The 16322-nt window shown below is 39.3% G+C and overlaps 1 pseudogene; it reads right to left on the reverse strand.

Moving 5' to 3' along the window:
• Positions 1–4255: 4255 nt before the first annotated feature.
• LOC101553628 (probable ribonuclease ZC3H12B) overlaps positions 4256–16322 on the reverse strand; it is a 44894-nt pseudogene continuing 32827 nt past the window's right edge.

Below are 16322 nucleotides of genomic sequence, written 5' to 3' on the forward strand. Positions count from 1 at the left end.
AATTGGAAAAATATAGGTTTTAGAAGTTTTCTTGAAACTAGTAGGAGAGAATATGTATGGAAATGGGGCTCTGAATCTGCCATGCCACTATAAGGTTCACTTATTCAGGGGGAAATTAAAATAAAAATATGCCACTCAGTGTCCACATATTCAGGGGGAAATGAAAATAAAATAGTAAAAAATTTAAAAAACAAAAGTTTACTAAATCTAGGACGTGAACAGACACAGAATTGTTCTGAATTCAGAAAATCAGTGAGATAATTAAAATTACAAAGCATCGCTATAAAATACTGCTTTGTAAAAACCACATAAAACACTATGCAAGAAGCCTCTTTAGAATATTTAATTTATCCTGGGGTCAGAGTCAATCTTCCTATGTAGATAGTCAGCTACAATGTGACAGATTTTGATGAGTTTTTAAAAGCATCAACCGTTCTAGACAAGGTTCTAGAAATATACTGGAATCATTTCTAGTAGAATTAAATGTAGTACAGGTGTCCCCACATGCAGGACTTTCCTTGCATGAAGCTGGCGAGGCTTCAATCAATCCCTGGCTGTACATATGATCCTCTGAGTCCCCCCAGCATTGATCTCTAAGTGCACAGCCAGGAGTAAGCCCTGAGCACCACTAGGAATGGCCCCAAACCAACAACACAAAATAACTTAGCTAGAACACACAGCCCCAGAAAGGAATCATAATTTTACGTGGGGATGGGCATCGCGCTTTTGTATTTGTTGTCTTATAATGGCAGACAAATGGAAAAATCAAGAAGTGTGACGACCACAATGTAAAGAAACTGTTTCTCTTTTAACAGCAAAGAACCAAACTGGATGTGTATGTTCATAATTGTGTAGCTCTTTATAATCTTATTTGATCACGTAAAGTTGATTCACTAACAACACTTTCTATACAATAAATATTGCAAAGGCATAATAAATTTATTAGGCTGAAGATAACTTATGCAATATATACTTAAATCTGGAAACACAATACCTGTCCATACCATAATTAAAGAGGCCTTGGAAAAAATGTTGTTTATAACCTAGTAATGCCCTTTGAAAGTCAAAGTTCACTCACCACTCCTTGGTTACTTCACTGTGATACACAGTGCTACAAACCTTGGTGAAAGGGTGAGAGCCAAACTTTGTTTTGTACATTGTTTCTATACTAGAGTAGTTTTGTACATTGTTTCTTTACATTTAGGGAAAAGATACAATTAGTATAACTAAGGGTCATTTCTAGTTATCGTTGGCATTGTCATGTCTGCTTTGGCTCATACACGTTTTATGAATGGAGTATAACAATTGCTTTTAAGAAATAACACATACAAGCTTCCTTAAAAATTTCCTGTGCTGGGAATAGTTGACAATTTTTTTTTGTTTTAACATACTTGCTTGTATTCTCTTATTTATTTATTTATTTATTTACTTGCTTATTGAATCACCATGAGAACAGTTACAGAGCATTCAAGTTTAAGTCTCAGTCATACAATGATCAAACACCTATCCCTTCACCAGTGCACATGTTCCACCACCCAGAACCAGGTATACAGTATACCCCTCTCCCACTCCCCACCCTGCCTGTGTGGCAGATTATTTTTACTTTACTCTCTCCTTACTTTGATTACATTCAATTTTTGACAGAAAACCCACTATTATTATTTGGAATTTTACCCCAAACAATCAGACCTGCCGAAAAGGCATCATTAGATCATTTGTTTTCTATTGCTGATAATGAAGAGCATATGATGTCGCGCGACTGCTTTTGGTTTTGGAATTCTGGCATTTTAGTAATTATGTCCAGAGGTATTTCTGCCAGCAGCTGCTGCATTCCGAGATTGTTTTGTTTGCTTCTGGAATCATGGCTGTTAGGAGCAGAGGAGTTGTCTGTGGGCAGCCGCTCGGGGTCTCATTTGGGCGGGGAGCAGGACCGGTTCTGCCCCCACCATCTCGAGATTTCCCGAGGGCCCCATCACTGCAAGCTCCTGCCTCTCTGTCCACTTGGTTCTGAAAGGTGGCAGTTTCCATGCTGCTGTAAAGGGGAAAAGGCCAAGGGACAAAAACGCCTCCCCTCCCAGGGCGGTACGGGGCAGTAGCTTAGTTCACAGACTAGGAGCATTTCTGCGAGCAGCCGCTGCATTCCAGAGATTGGTTTGTGTGCCTCTGGGATCATAGCCGCTTGGGCAGAGGAGCCGTTCCTGAGCGGTTTTTTGTATATCAGGAAAGGACTTTGGAGAAATAGTCCCAGTCCCCACATACCAGAGCCATGTTAGTAGAAGCTCAGTGTCGCCAGGATTCCATCTGGAAACGGCGGGGAGACTGCACCTTTTCCATCTGGGACACCCTGGTGCTGTCGGCCCGGTCTGGGGTCTGGAGCATTCTCCGGCTTGCGGTGCCCACCAGCCAGGATTCTTCACTGCTGAGTGTGGCAAGATGGCATAGTTAACAAAATTTTGAGTAAACTATCTTAAATGTTCAGGATGAGGATTTCAGCTCACAACAGTAATCGTTTGCTTTCCTGTTTTATTATCTGAATATTGTGATCACATTGATTCCTTTTGGTAGGAAGATGAACTGCATAAAAGTTAAACGTGATGATATTAGAGATTAAAGGTGTTGAAATTATCAAGTGGCCTTTATGTGAAGTACCAAGCACTTCATGGGCAACTGTCACTATTATATCTTTTATGTCTTTTAGTTTATAATATATTGGAAGATAGAAATATTAGAGGATAGAGAATGAATGTAAAGTGGGTAACTAAAGGGAATCATTGATACAGATACAGGTTTGATCATCTAGGACTATTGATGATCATCTATTTGATCATCTGTTTCATCATAATAGAAAGCCTGTTATGCAAGCCATTATCAAACTGCCAGAAACAACCTTACCAGCTCAAATTCTGAGTATTTCACAGTAAGAAACATTTTTTTGGCCTTTGGGGGTCACACCCGGCAATGCGCAGGGGTCATTCCGGCTCATGCACTCAGGAATTACTCCTGGCGGTGCTCGGGGGACCATATGGGATGCTGGGAATCGAATCCGGGTCGGTTGCGTGCAAGGCAAACGCCCTACTCACTGTGCTATTGCTCCAGCCCCCAGCATTTCACAGTAAGAAACATTTATAGGCAATGTCATACCTTCTTATGAAGTAATAAAAGGTCAAGACTAGGCCTTTTCAACTCTCAGGCCAAAACAACCATAAAAATTAGCAAGTTCCAGTCCCCCAAATTTGTGAACTGGATTCAAAAAAGGAATCTGTTTAAGGATAACTTTTAAAAAAACAATGAAAACAAAAAGAAACACCTCTTTGTGGAAGTGTTTAGTTTCCTACCTGAGCAAGAAACAAATGACACATTGCTGATTAATCCAACATTCTGCCTTCTTCAGTAATACATTTAAAAATTATATGAGGGTAAGTTCACCCTTAGGTTTATATAGATTTGAAAGGGTAGCTATTAGCCAATATGTGGTATCCCCTTATGGAAACTGATTTCTTTCTGCTCCCTGGTTTTGTTTCCTAAAATAATTCTGCACTACCCATTTTTGACCTTAACACACAAATGATGTACAGAAGGAAAAAGTGAATTGTATAACTGTTCACTGACTTCCATTACATTTCATCCTGTAGTGTTGAATACTGTATAGAAGTCCAAAGAACATCTATTAGTCCCTCTATCAGAGTAGTTTCTGCGTTACTTTAATGCCCCATGAATTTGGCCATCTCTTTAGGAAAATGTAGAGTCTTACAAGCATAAGACTGGTTGTAAAAATCACTGTTTTGGGCAAGCAGTTTTGTACTTGTGTACTAAACACATACTGTTCTTGAGACTTAAGATCATTCATCTGCTGAAGAATGCTGCCATTTGACCGATCTTTTTCTGAGAACAAGAGACTTAAAAATTAAGAAATAGCAATATACGCGAAGTAAAAATTACAAAGGAAATAGAGCTGGATTTTTTTGATATCTAAAAAAGCAGTGTTCTAGCAGTATATAATTTCAATTTCAAAACTAGTTGAAACTAGTATAACATAAATAATGTCAGATTTGTGATCTATGGAACTGTAGACCATGAACTATGCAGACTATTTCCTCACCATCATAATACAAATAGTTATATAGAACTCTATGTACATCTCAAACTACATAGTCACATGCTAACATGCTAACATAGCTATTTGCTAACAATAGGGTTGAAATACAGCACTAGAAGCCTTGGTGTGACTCTATAATGTGGCTAATATAATATTTAATGGTCATGTATCCATGCAACAATATTTTAAGTATTATTATTAAAATATTAAAATATTAATTCAGCCTATCTGATCCTGATACTTTGATCCTAAATTTGGTGTATCATGAATATTTTTTAACATAGAATGTAACCATGAAAACACTGGTAATGGAATTCCTTGGGATTTCTTACATTTAAGCCCCTATTCCTGCGTTTTATTCTTTCAATCCTAAATGTGTGGAAGGAATTAGACTCTGAAAAATTGGGTGTGAGTTCTGACTTAGGCATTCCCTAACCGTGATTTGGGCAAGTCATTTAACCTCACTGATCTTCAGTTTTTTTCACCTAGAATAAAGACAATAATGGACTGACCTCACAGACTCATTATACATTTCAGTACAACACCAAGCGATAAGTTACAGTTATTATAGTATTAGCACATTGTTGGTATTAATGTTCATATTTGCATAAAGGAGTAAGTCCTGTGTCACGTCAGCGTGCAGACCTAAGCTTAGAAACAATCAAGGCTGCTAGTTGCTGGGCATCAGCTGTGTGGGGATTCTTCTCCATCACTGCACGAACAATGTTTGAGGGAAAAATATTGCAGAGGTTCTTATAGGTCTGATACTGGTGCTCAGGAATCATATGTTCCCTGGAACCATTGCATATTCCAACCCAAGAGTTCCTCCAGAGTTGTTCCATCTTTTTCAGGAACACTCCTTACCATGACTTGCTCATAGCATGGTTTCATGAGGCTGTTACTTAAAGGATAGGAGTGGCGGCCAGAGGATTCAATTGCAAAGGTCAGCGGGTCCCAGCTGGCATGTTGTTCTCGGCATAGAGGATGTCATCTTTGCCTAATAGGGTTGCTCTCACAGAGGCGTGAGTCAGAAATGCTGTCTATCCTAGTCATCACCAGGGCACGTCCTGGCTGGGAAGTCACCTCAGGATGGGTATTGGGAGGCATGGGATAGTCTCCAGGATAGCTGGAACATGTTCCAGTTGCAGAATTTTGGGAATGCAAAACTAAGTGGGAAACTGATTGCTTCTGGGGTGCTTGCTTTGAATCTTCTGGGCAATAGCTCTGCACTCGTGTTGTCTTCTTGGTAACCATGTGTAAAAGACTGGAGATGGTTTTGAGATACTGAGCGATGCAGTTTTAAATTGCCTTCAGGATGGTTATCAGGTACAGCCAAGTACAGATTGTTCTAAGAGGAATAGTCATTCCTGGGATGATTCCTACAACTATTAGGATAGATGTTGGGCTGGAGCAATAGCACAGCAGGTAGGGTGTTTGCCTTACATGCAGCCGACCTGGGTTTGATTCCTCCACCCCTCTCAGAGAGCCTGGCAAGCTACCCGTGGCATATTCAATATGCCAAAAACAGTACAACTAGTCTCACAATGGAGACGTTCCTGGTGCCCGCTTAAGCAAATCGATGAGCAACGGGATGACAGTGACACAGTGATACAGTGATAGAGGACAGATTTTGGAATTCCGAGAATACATCTCTTGGTCTGCTTCAACTCTGTAATACTCTCTATTACTGTTAATATTCAGTTTGGAGAAGTCATCTAACACTGAATAGTAGCCATGGTCCCTTATGGACTCAAACTTTGAATATAGCCCAGCACAGTTAATAGGGGACCCATGGCTATTAGGGACCAGATTGGGGCGGGGGGATACTGCATGCTGGCCATGTGCTCCACAGAGACATTCTGGAGAGGGAAATGAGAATATCCTGACATTGAACTTCTGAATGAACGTGTATTGAGTGAACTTTGCATGTTTTTTGGGGGGTTAGGATAGTGGGGACTCTTAACGCAGTCACAAGTTAGGGGGCAGAACTGGTCTCGGGTTTATGGGCGAAAGAAAGCCTTCCTCAGTCCCCACAGCCACAGACCTACTGCTTGGATCTGATTGGTGTTTGGAGGCAACATATTTGACTTTTGAGGTTATTTCTCCTTTGGCACTAGACAGCCTTTTGTAATACTTGGCCAGTGTGCCTTCACTCATGGGGTTTTCACTGTGGATAGTTTGGCACTGATGCGAAGCTCATCAGCAACTGAACACTGGGTCTGGTTAACCCTCTTTGGATCGTACTATTTGCACTTGTGGCCATAGGTGCATTTTTTTTGCTTTAAATATAATGATTTGGAGTCCAACACAAACTATTTTACAATTTGGTCACTCATGTTTTACTGTTTAGGTTTAAGGAAGAACATTAACTATAGAAATAAAAGACAGGCAACACCGAGGAGATATTACATAGGGAGTAATTAGAAAGCCGAAGAGAAAATTGCAGTGTGAACACTACGAAGTTGAACAACATTCATTTTCCTGAAATTTATAAATTTGCATAGGTATAAATTCTTGTAGAAAGTAGATGTAGAACAGTACTTAAACTTCTACTATTGAAACCTGGGATGAAATTTAAAACATGCAATATGGATGAGTACTTCGGATTTTGATTGGTTTTGTTTGATTTTGGTTTTTGCATGGTTGATTTTCATTCAGAAACCTTTTACTATGACAAAGTTTTCACAGTTTACATATGCAGTCACATAACCCAAAAATGGGTCACAAAACATAAACTTGCTAGCCTATAGAAGAGGCATATGGCAGCATGGTGTCATTCTACGAGCATAAGCTTGGAAAACATATTTGCATTACAGTTCCTGTTATGTTACTTATTAGCTATGTGGCCTTATTAAGTTGTTTTATTTTCTGAGCCTCATTACTTTTTTGTAAACTTGGGTCAAAATCACGTCTATGTCTTAGGATCATTGTGAAGATAAAATAAAGTTAACAAACACATTGATTTGTGTGACTTAACATTTATTTAAATGGTAGAGTTAAGATACACATTTTTGTTTGGGTGCTACTTTCTGTGATGCTCAGGGGTTACTCCTGCTTTTTTACTCTGATTAAAATAAGTGTTAAGTCATTCAGTGTAACACAATGCATTATCAAAAAGATAAAATAATATGACAAAACTTTTTCCAAGATCCAATACCCATTTATGATTTAAAAGTCAATAAAATAGGAAAAGAAGGAACAAATCTCAATGTAGTAAAGGCTATATATAGCAGATCCACATTTAACATTATACTCAAGAGTTAATCCTCTAAGATCAGGCTAAAAGCAAAGTTCACTCCTACCAGTACTATTCAATTTAATATTGGAAGTCTTTCTCAGAGCAAATAAATAAGATAAGAACATTAAAGGTACTGAGATTGGAAAAGAAAAAGTGAAATTATCACTATTTTCCAATGTCATATATAATGTATCTAGAAATATTTTAAAGACTTCCCTAAAAATTACTAAGAACAATCAATAAAGTGTCAAACTACAAAATCAATATATGAATAGCTGTTGGATTCCTGTGTATAGAAAACAAAAGAGAAGGGGAAGAAGCAAGAAAATAATACTACTTACTATTCCAATACCATGCTGTTTCAATTAATGCTGCTTTGTAGTACAGTTTGAAATTGGGGAAGTTGATGCCATCCATCTTCTTTTCCCCATGGATTGCTTTTATCGTGAGGGTTTATTCCATATGAATTTCAGGAGAATTTTGCTTATTTGAAAAATTATGGGTATATTTATAGGGACTGCATTGAATCTTTTTAGTTCTTTGGGGAATATTGCCATTTCAACGGTAATCCTCCTGATCCACGAGCATGGGATATGTCTCCATTTTCTAGTTTTCTCTTTTATTTCCTGTAGAGTTTTGTAGTTTTCTTTGTATAGGTCCTTCAACTCTTTAGTTAAGCTGATTCCGAGGTACTGGGTTTTCTGAGACACTATTGTGAATGAGATTTTAAAAAATATGTATCTTTCTTCTCTTTTATTATTTGTATGTAAGAAAACCATGGACGTTGGGGTATTGATTTTGTAACCTGCCATGTCATTATGCAAGCCAATTGTTTCTAGGAGCTTTTTTGTAGAGTCGGGGATTTTCTAAGAATAGTATCATGTCATCTGCAAAAAGTGATAGCTTGACTTCTTTCTTTCCTAACTGGGTGTCCTTGATATCTTTTTATTACGTAACTACTATGGCTAGTACTATATTGTATAGAAGTGGTGAGAGTGGGCAACCTTGTCTTGTCCCTAATCTTAGAGAGAAGGCTTTTAGTTTATCCCCATTGAGAATAAGTCTTGGTGTAGGGCTGGTGATAGATGGCATTGACTAAACTGAGGAAAGTTCCTTCGACTCCCATTTTATTGAGAGTTTTTCATCATAAATGGATGCTGGACATTGTCAAATGCCTTCTCTACATCTATTGATATGATCATATGGATTTTACCTTTTCTTTTGTTGACATGGTGTATTATGTTGATTGACTTGAGATTGTTGAACCATCCTTGCACCCCCTGGAATGAATCCTACTTGGCCATGATGTATGATTTTTCTGATGAGTCATTGGATTCTATTTGCTACTATTTTGTTGAGGATCGCTGTGTCTTTGTTCATCAGGAATATTGACCAGCAATTCTCTTTTTTTTGTGGTGTCTCTGCTTTTGGTATTAGGGTGATATGTGCCTCATAGAACCTGTTTGGAAGTGTTCCTGTTTCTTCAATATCCTGGAAAAGCTTGATCAGGATTGGAAGTAGGTTTTCTTTAATTCATCTAGTGAATCCGGTTGGTGTAAAAAACTAAAGCACGCTGAGGGGCGCGCACACTCGCAGCCTCTCCGGGCGGCTCTGTCTCACCGCCCGCGTTCGGTGCCCTGGAACTGCTGTGTGTGCTGTCGGTCAAGGGCAGGCGACGGAAGGAAGAAGGCCAAACTGGTTGCTCTATCAGTTTATTTCATTCTTCCTCCCTGCTTCTCTCCCAACTCTGGATCTCTCTCTGGATCTCTGGATCTGGCCCCCTAACCCACTCTTACAGCCTAGTTAAATCTCCCCAGCATGAGGGGGTCGGGGTGTACACATAGGTGTGGTCAACATCAATAGGGTTGAGGTTCCTTTCCCTTAGGGGATGCTTCTCCTAGGACTTAATTCTCTTTCAGCAGGAGGATCAACCCAAGGGTGGAGTCCCATGAGTGTGTTTTCCTCTCTTCTGCCAGCAAACATATAAGAATTCATAATATTAATCATTTTGTATGGACACAATAAGAAATGCATTAAAGCTTATAGAATTGTTCTCCAGGGGCCATCTCGATCTCAGACTACAGTGCTCAGGCTAGATCAGTCTTTCCTATCCCTAGCAGGGTCCTAGTCTCATCATTACTTTTGGATCATGACAGCATTTGTCTATGATCAAGCTCTTGACTTATAGTTAAGAATTAGGCACTTCGGCCAGGCCCATCTCGATGCCAGGGTAGCACACAACTCACCGCTTGCCCTGGATCCATCCCGTCCCTCGTCGGGACCCTGCTTTTAGGTTGCTAGGAACTGAGGGCAACTGAGGCTTTAGTGGAGAAAGCAGATGCCCGGGAGGGAATAATATTCAAAGCCAATTAATTACCAAGTTACAAAAACATAATATTGTCTTCTTGTGTCTATACAAAAAAGACATACCTTTAAAGTAAATTATTCAAAAGGCATAAAGAGGGGAGAAAGGCAATGTTATAATATTCAGTGTCCTAGGAAGGTCTGACTTTACAAATTAGCAGAGTCAGATTAAGGGAAAGCCTTGGATTAACTGTTTTGGGGAAGAGAGAATAGAGAAGTGATTATAGCTAAACAAATGGATGGGAGAGATTTGGGAACACCTTGATGGGTGAGACTGGGGTAAGCCTAAACTCCGGGAAAAACTGGGACAAGCTACTCGTGGCAAGGGGGGAGAGGACAAAGTAATGTCATCCTACAGATTGGGTCAAGTCTTTTGTTTCTTGGGAGACTTTAGATTACTATTTCAACTTCCTTGATGGTGATAGATCTGTTCAGGTATTCCAACAACCTGAGTTCCTGAGAACTAGTTAAAGAAACGACAGCACATCAACACAGTGGAATACTACGCAGCTGTTAGAAAATATGAAGTCATAAAATATGCTTATAAGTGGATGGACATGGACAGTATCATACTACGTGAAATGAGTCAGAAAGTGAGGGACAGACATAGAATGACTGGACTCATTTGTGGAATATAACATAGTATGAGACTAACACCCAAGGATAGTAGAGAGTAGGGTCAGGAGGATTTCTCCACGGTTTGGAAGTCTGCCTGATATGCTGACATTGAAGGCATTTGGAATGTAGAAGGAACCACTAAGTCGATGGTTGGAGGCATCGCTCAGGATGGCACATGTATGCTGAAAGCAGTCTAAGGACCAAACATGATCATCTCTCAGTATCTCTCTTGCAAACTATGATGCCCAGAAGTCGAGAGAAAAAAGGAAGTTGTCTGTCAAAGAGGGAGTGGGATGGGATGTGGCTGGATGGATACTTGGACATTGGTGGTGGAAAATAAGCACTGGTTGAGGGATGGGTGTCCGATAATTGTATGATGAAACTCAATCATGAAAGCTTTGTAACTGTTTCTCTCAGTGATTCAATTTAAAAAATACCATTTATTTATATATTTTTAATTTTTTTTAATTTTATTGAATCACTGTGAGATAGTTACAAGTTTTCATGATTGGGTTACAATCTCACAGTGATCAAACTCCCATCCCTCCACCAGTGCACATTCCCCACCACCAATATCCCGGGTATACCCCCCTTTCCCTCCCTCCCCCTGCCTTCATGGCAGACAATATTCCCCATACTCTCTCTCTACTTTTGGGTATTATGGCTTGCAACACAGACACTGAGAGGTCATCATGTTTGGTCCATTATTTGCTTTCAGTATGCATCTCCCATCCCAACTGCTTCCTCCAGAAATCATTTTTTTAGTGATCCCTTCTCTATTCCATCTGCCTTCTCCCCTCCGCTCATGAAGCAGTCTTCCAGCTATGGGGCAATCCCCCTGGCCCTTGTATCTACCGTCCTTGGATGTCAGCCTCATGTGATGCTACCCTACACTCCACAAATGAGTGCAGTCCCTCTATGTCTGTGAAATTTGCTTGTAAATGAATGAACATGAAGAGCATCATGCTAAGTGAAATGAGTCAGAACGAGAGAGACAAAAATACCATTTATTTTTTTAGCAGAAAAAATTAAGTATGGATGAATCACATTTAAAAGAGTGAAATACATGTACATTGTAAACTATATCACAGTTAAAAGAAATACCAACAAAGCCCGTAATATTCCAGGCTCAATGATTGGAAAAGTAAACATTGTTAAAATGGCCATCCCACTTAAATCATATTACGATTCAATGTAATCCCTGTAAATTTCCAATGATACTCTCCAATGAAATGCAAAAATGTCACTGAAAGTCAAATGGAAGCACAAAATACTATCAATATAAAAAGTGACTCTGAGACAAGAGAAGAATGTGAGCCCCATACCCTACTCCTTTAAAATATACTACAAATCTGTAGTAATAAAAACAGTTATGTTACTGGAGTCAAAATAGATACTCAGGTCAATAAAATTGAAGGGAGAGGCCAGAATTAAATTATTATAGGGACATGTCATTTTAACAAAGGAGACAAGAGCTTAAAATGGAGAAAGAATTTTCTTTTATAAATAATGGTGGGAAAACTGGAGCACATGCTAAAGAATAAAACTGGATCTCCCATCTTATACTATGCAAAAAAAGCCACCACAAAATGGATTAAAGCCATAGATATTGAATCCTAAATCAGAAAATCTATGAAATCACACATAGACAAAATACTCCATGATACTGACTTCTATGATGTATTCAGAGATTCAATTTAAATAGTAAGGGAAAGAAAAGGAAAAACAAGTGTGATTGCATCAAGCTCAAAAGCTTTCACACCTAAATAGGGTAATATCAAAATTAAAACAATTCCTACTGAATTGAAGAAAATACACACCTGACCATGGAATAGTGTCTAGGATATATAAGGAACTTATCAGACTCAACAGAAAACCAATCCCATAAAAAAGGTGAGTAAAGCCGAACACTTTACCAAAGACAAACATGGCCAACAGGCCTGTACAAAAATGCTAATCATCACTTATCAAGGTAGTAAAACAATAGGTACCAATTAACATCTATGAATATAGCCTATATCAGAAAGGCCAGAAACAAGATATGCTGGTGGAGATACTGAGATAAAGGAAATTTGTGTAATTTCAGTGGAAATTTACATTGTTCCAACCTATATGAAAAACTGTGTAAATTTTTCAGAAAAATAAGAACATAGCTGCCACATAAGCCATTTTCACTCCCACAAATATGCCCAAAGATAAAAAATTAATTTTAGAATATATATACACATCTGTGTTTACAGCAGCACAATAGACAAAAGATTGTGATATATATACAAAATGTATAACTACTGAAGATAAGTATATTTAATATAGATTGAACTGGAGGCCATCATGCTAGATAAAATAAGAATGAGGAAAACATAGGCAGGAAACTCATTCATATGTGGAATATGAAGGAATAAAAGTAGGGAAGCGAGAAAGCCTTTGGGAAATAGGGAAAGCAAACCTTAGAACACCGACAGCAAAACTGAGTGGAAAGGCAAGAAGAAAAATAATTTATTAATGCTTATCTATATTGAAAAATTATTTATAAAACCACCGCCTCCTTCGTGCAAAATTCTACTTCACAGAGTGGGGAGAAAGGACTGCAAAGTTTAAGTTTAAAAAGAGAACTCCCAGAATGACCACCAACTGGGAGCTGTTTGGCACTATTGCAGCAACATGGGAAGATGTCATCACTGACAAAATCATCATTGACAAGATCGACTGGTTCAGCACCTCCATGACTGCTCGAGGAATTTTGAAATTGGGAAAGCCACAGACGCCTGTCTTCGGAAACTCTAGAGCTCATTTGCAAATGTGGTTTGGCTCGAGCCTCAGGCAATCACAAACTAACACCCAAGCTCACAAAGTTGTGCAGAGAATTAATAAAGGAAGATCTCAGAGAAAAGAGCAGCAGTTGGCCAATGTGGCAGAAGCCAGGAAAAGTATTTGCAATGCTTGCCTGTCCTTTGCCAACTACAAGACTAAGATGATTGCCCTCCAACGTCCTGATGGATCTATCACATCTTCCAGAAGGGCAATGGAGAGGATTATTTATGACTTCTACTTGGATCTCTTCAACAGCCACATCCACCTGACCACATACCAAAATCCACAGTGTGGATATATCGTTCCCAACGTCCTCACTTCTGAAATCCAACATGCCATTTCGTTGGTAAGGACGCATACAGCACCTGGTCCAGACAAGGTCAGACCTGAACACCTGAAGAATCTGCCGCCAGTACTTGTCAATACACTGGCTTGGCTCTTCACATGCTACCTATCCAAATGCAAGGTTCTGTCCTAATGGAAACCCAACAGGACCATTCTGTTGTACAAGAAGGGAGACATCCATGACATCGGCAACTATCGCCCAATCTGTCTGTTGTCCATCGTCTACAAGTTGATCACTCGAGTCATCCTGAATAGAATAGGCAGAACATTAGAAGAAGGACAACCATGCGAGCAAGCCGGGTCCCGAAAAGGATTCAGCATGATCGACCATATCAACACAGTGACCAAGCTCATTGAAGTTTCATGAGAGTTCAAGATGCTGCTCTGTCTAACATTCCTTGATTTAAAGAAGGCCTTTGATTCTGTTGAGACTGAAGTGGTCGTCAAAGCCCTAGCCAGACAGGGCATTCAAACTCAGTACATAAAGATCCTCCATGAGCTGTATTGTGGATTCACCACCAGGATCTCACCATTCTACAAGGAAGTGATCATCTCTGTAAAGAGAGGGGTTCAGCAGGGTGATACCATTTCACCAAAACTCTTCAGTGCTGTCCTTGAGAATGTCATGCGACGACTGGTATGGGAAGGAATGGGAGTGAAGATAGATGGTCGGCAACTACACCACCTCTGCTTCACTGATGGCATCATTCTAATAACACCAAACATTAGCCAAGCAGCACAAATCCTGGCCGACTTTGACCGCGAGTGTGTAAAGTTCGTACTACAGCTGAATCTCACCAAGACAATGTTCATGAAAAACGAACTTGTCGCTGTCATTCCATTTGCTCTCAACGGAATTAACATCTCCTAATGCAGCAGTTAAGTGTACCTAGGTCGAGAACTCAACATGACAAACAACCTGGCACCTGAACTGTGCAGGAGAAAGAGAGCAGCATGGAACACTTTCAAGAGCATTGAAGAAGTGGTTAAGAGGATGAAGAACCTCCAGTTCAGGGCACATCTTTAAGACTCCACCGTTCCTTCTGCACTAACATATGCCTCAGAGACCTGGGCCCTACAAATTTGACTGATGGGAAATAGGGCCTCATTACACATTACACATTACAAAGTTCCAGTGGTTCCAGCTTAGATCTCATGTTTCAGTGTTGAGTCTGTGTTTCAGATATATGGCTATACCACTCACCCATATCAACATCCATATAATTAAAGCCCTGTTGCCTGTTCACCATTACTTACCATTCTCTTTTCCCCTTGAATTCTTTTCCTCTCTGTCCTTCTCCTCTTTAAACACTGGGGTCAATGGTGATCTAGGCATCCCCCATTGCTGGAAAACATTTCCTCATCCAGTATCTTACATACCACAGTTAAGTGAGATCATCCTCAGTGTGTCTTTCTTGGCTTACTTCACTCAACCTGGTATCTTCCAGTTTCAACCATGTTGCAGCAAATTAAATTATTTAATTGTTCCTTGAATCTGCATAATATTTCATTGTGTACATATATACACCACATCTTCATAATCCATTCATCTGTCATTGGACACAGGTAGATTCCATTATCTTACTATTGTACTAAATGCAGCAATGAATATTGGTGTGCATAGGTCCTTATAAGAGTGTGATTTTACAGTTGGGGTGGGAGGTGTGTGCCGAAAGTAGATAATGGACTAAACTTGATGATCTCTCAGTGTCTGTGTTGCCAGCTATAATGCCCAAAAGTAGAGAGTATGGGGAATATTGTCTGCCATTGAGGCAGGGGGAGGGTGGGAAAGGGGGGGTATACCAGGGATATTGGTGGTGGGGAATGTGCACTGGTGGAGGGATGGGTGTTTGATCATTGTGTGGTTGTAACCCAAACATGAAAGCTTGTATCTCACAGTGATTCAATAAAAATTTTTAAAAGATAGTGTGATTTTATGCCCTGGGGATTTATGACCCAAAGTGAAATTGCTGGTTCATACGGCAGTTCAAATCTAAGTTTACTGAGAACTCTTTGCACTGCTTTTATTAAGGTTTGTACCAGACAACATCCCACCAGCACTAGATGAGATTTCCTTTTTCACCACACCCACACCAACATGCATTGTTCCTACAGCTTTTTATATGTGCCATTCTCATTGGTGTGATATATTATTTCATTGTCATCTTGATTGGATATCTCTGTTGATACGTGATGAAGAGCATATTTTTATGTACCAGCTGGCCGTCAGCCTATCTTCCTCTGAGCCATATCTATTCATTTCCTTTCCAGATTTTTTGAGAGGGTTTTTGGATTTTTTATTGATCATTTTGAGTACTTTATAAAGCCTGGATATCTGATGTGTTGAAAGCAAATATTTTCCCCATTCAGCTAGCTGTGTTTCAGTTTTAGCCTTGTTTCTTTTGCCAGGCAGAAGCTCTTTAGGTTTATTTAGTCCCATTTGTTTAGTTTTTATTGTATTTCCTTTGCCAGTGATACAAGGTCATTGAAGAAAACTTTGATGTCCAAATCTTGAAGTGTTCTGCATATCTTATAGTTTCTGGTTGGATATCAAGGTATTTGTTCCTCTTTGAATTGACTCTTGTGTGAGGTGTAAGATATGAATCCAGCTTTAATTTCTTACATTTAGTTATCTAGTTTTTCTAGCACTATGTGTTGAAGAGGAAATCTTTATTTCAATTTCATGTTCTCGCCTGCCTTATCTAAGATTAACTGCCCATATGGGTTTTGTCATAGGATATTCATTTCAGACCCACTGATCAGAGGGTCTGTCTTTGTTCCAGTACCATGCAATTTTGATCACTATAGCCTTATAATATAGTTCCAAATTAAGTAATTAAATACTTCACA

This window comes from Sorex araneus, chromosome X (genome assembly GCF_027595985.1).
Source record: "Sorex araneus isolate mSorAra2 chromosome X, mSorAra2.pri, whole genome shotgun sequence".
Lineage (NCBI taxonomy): Eukaryota > Metazoa > Chordata > Mammalia > Eulipotyphla > Soricidae > Sorex > Sorex araneus.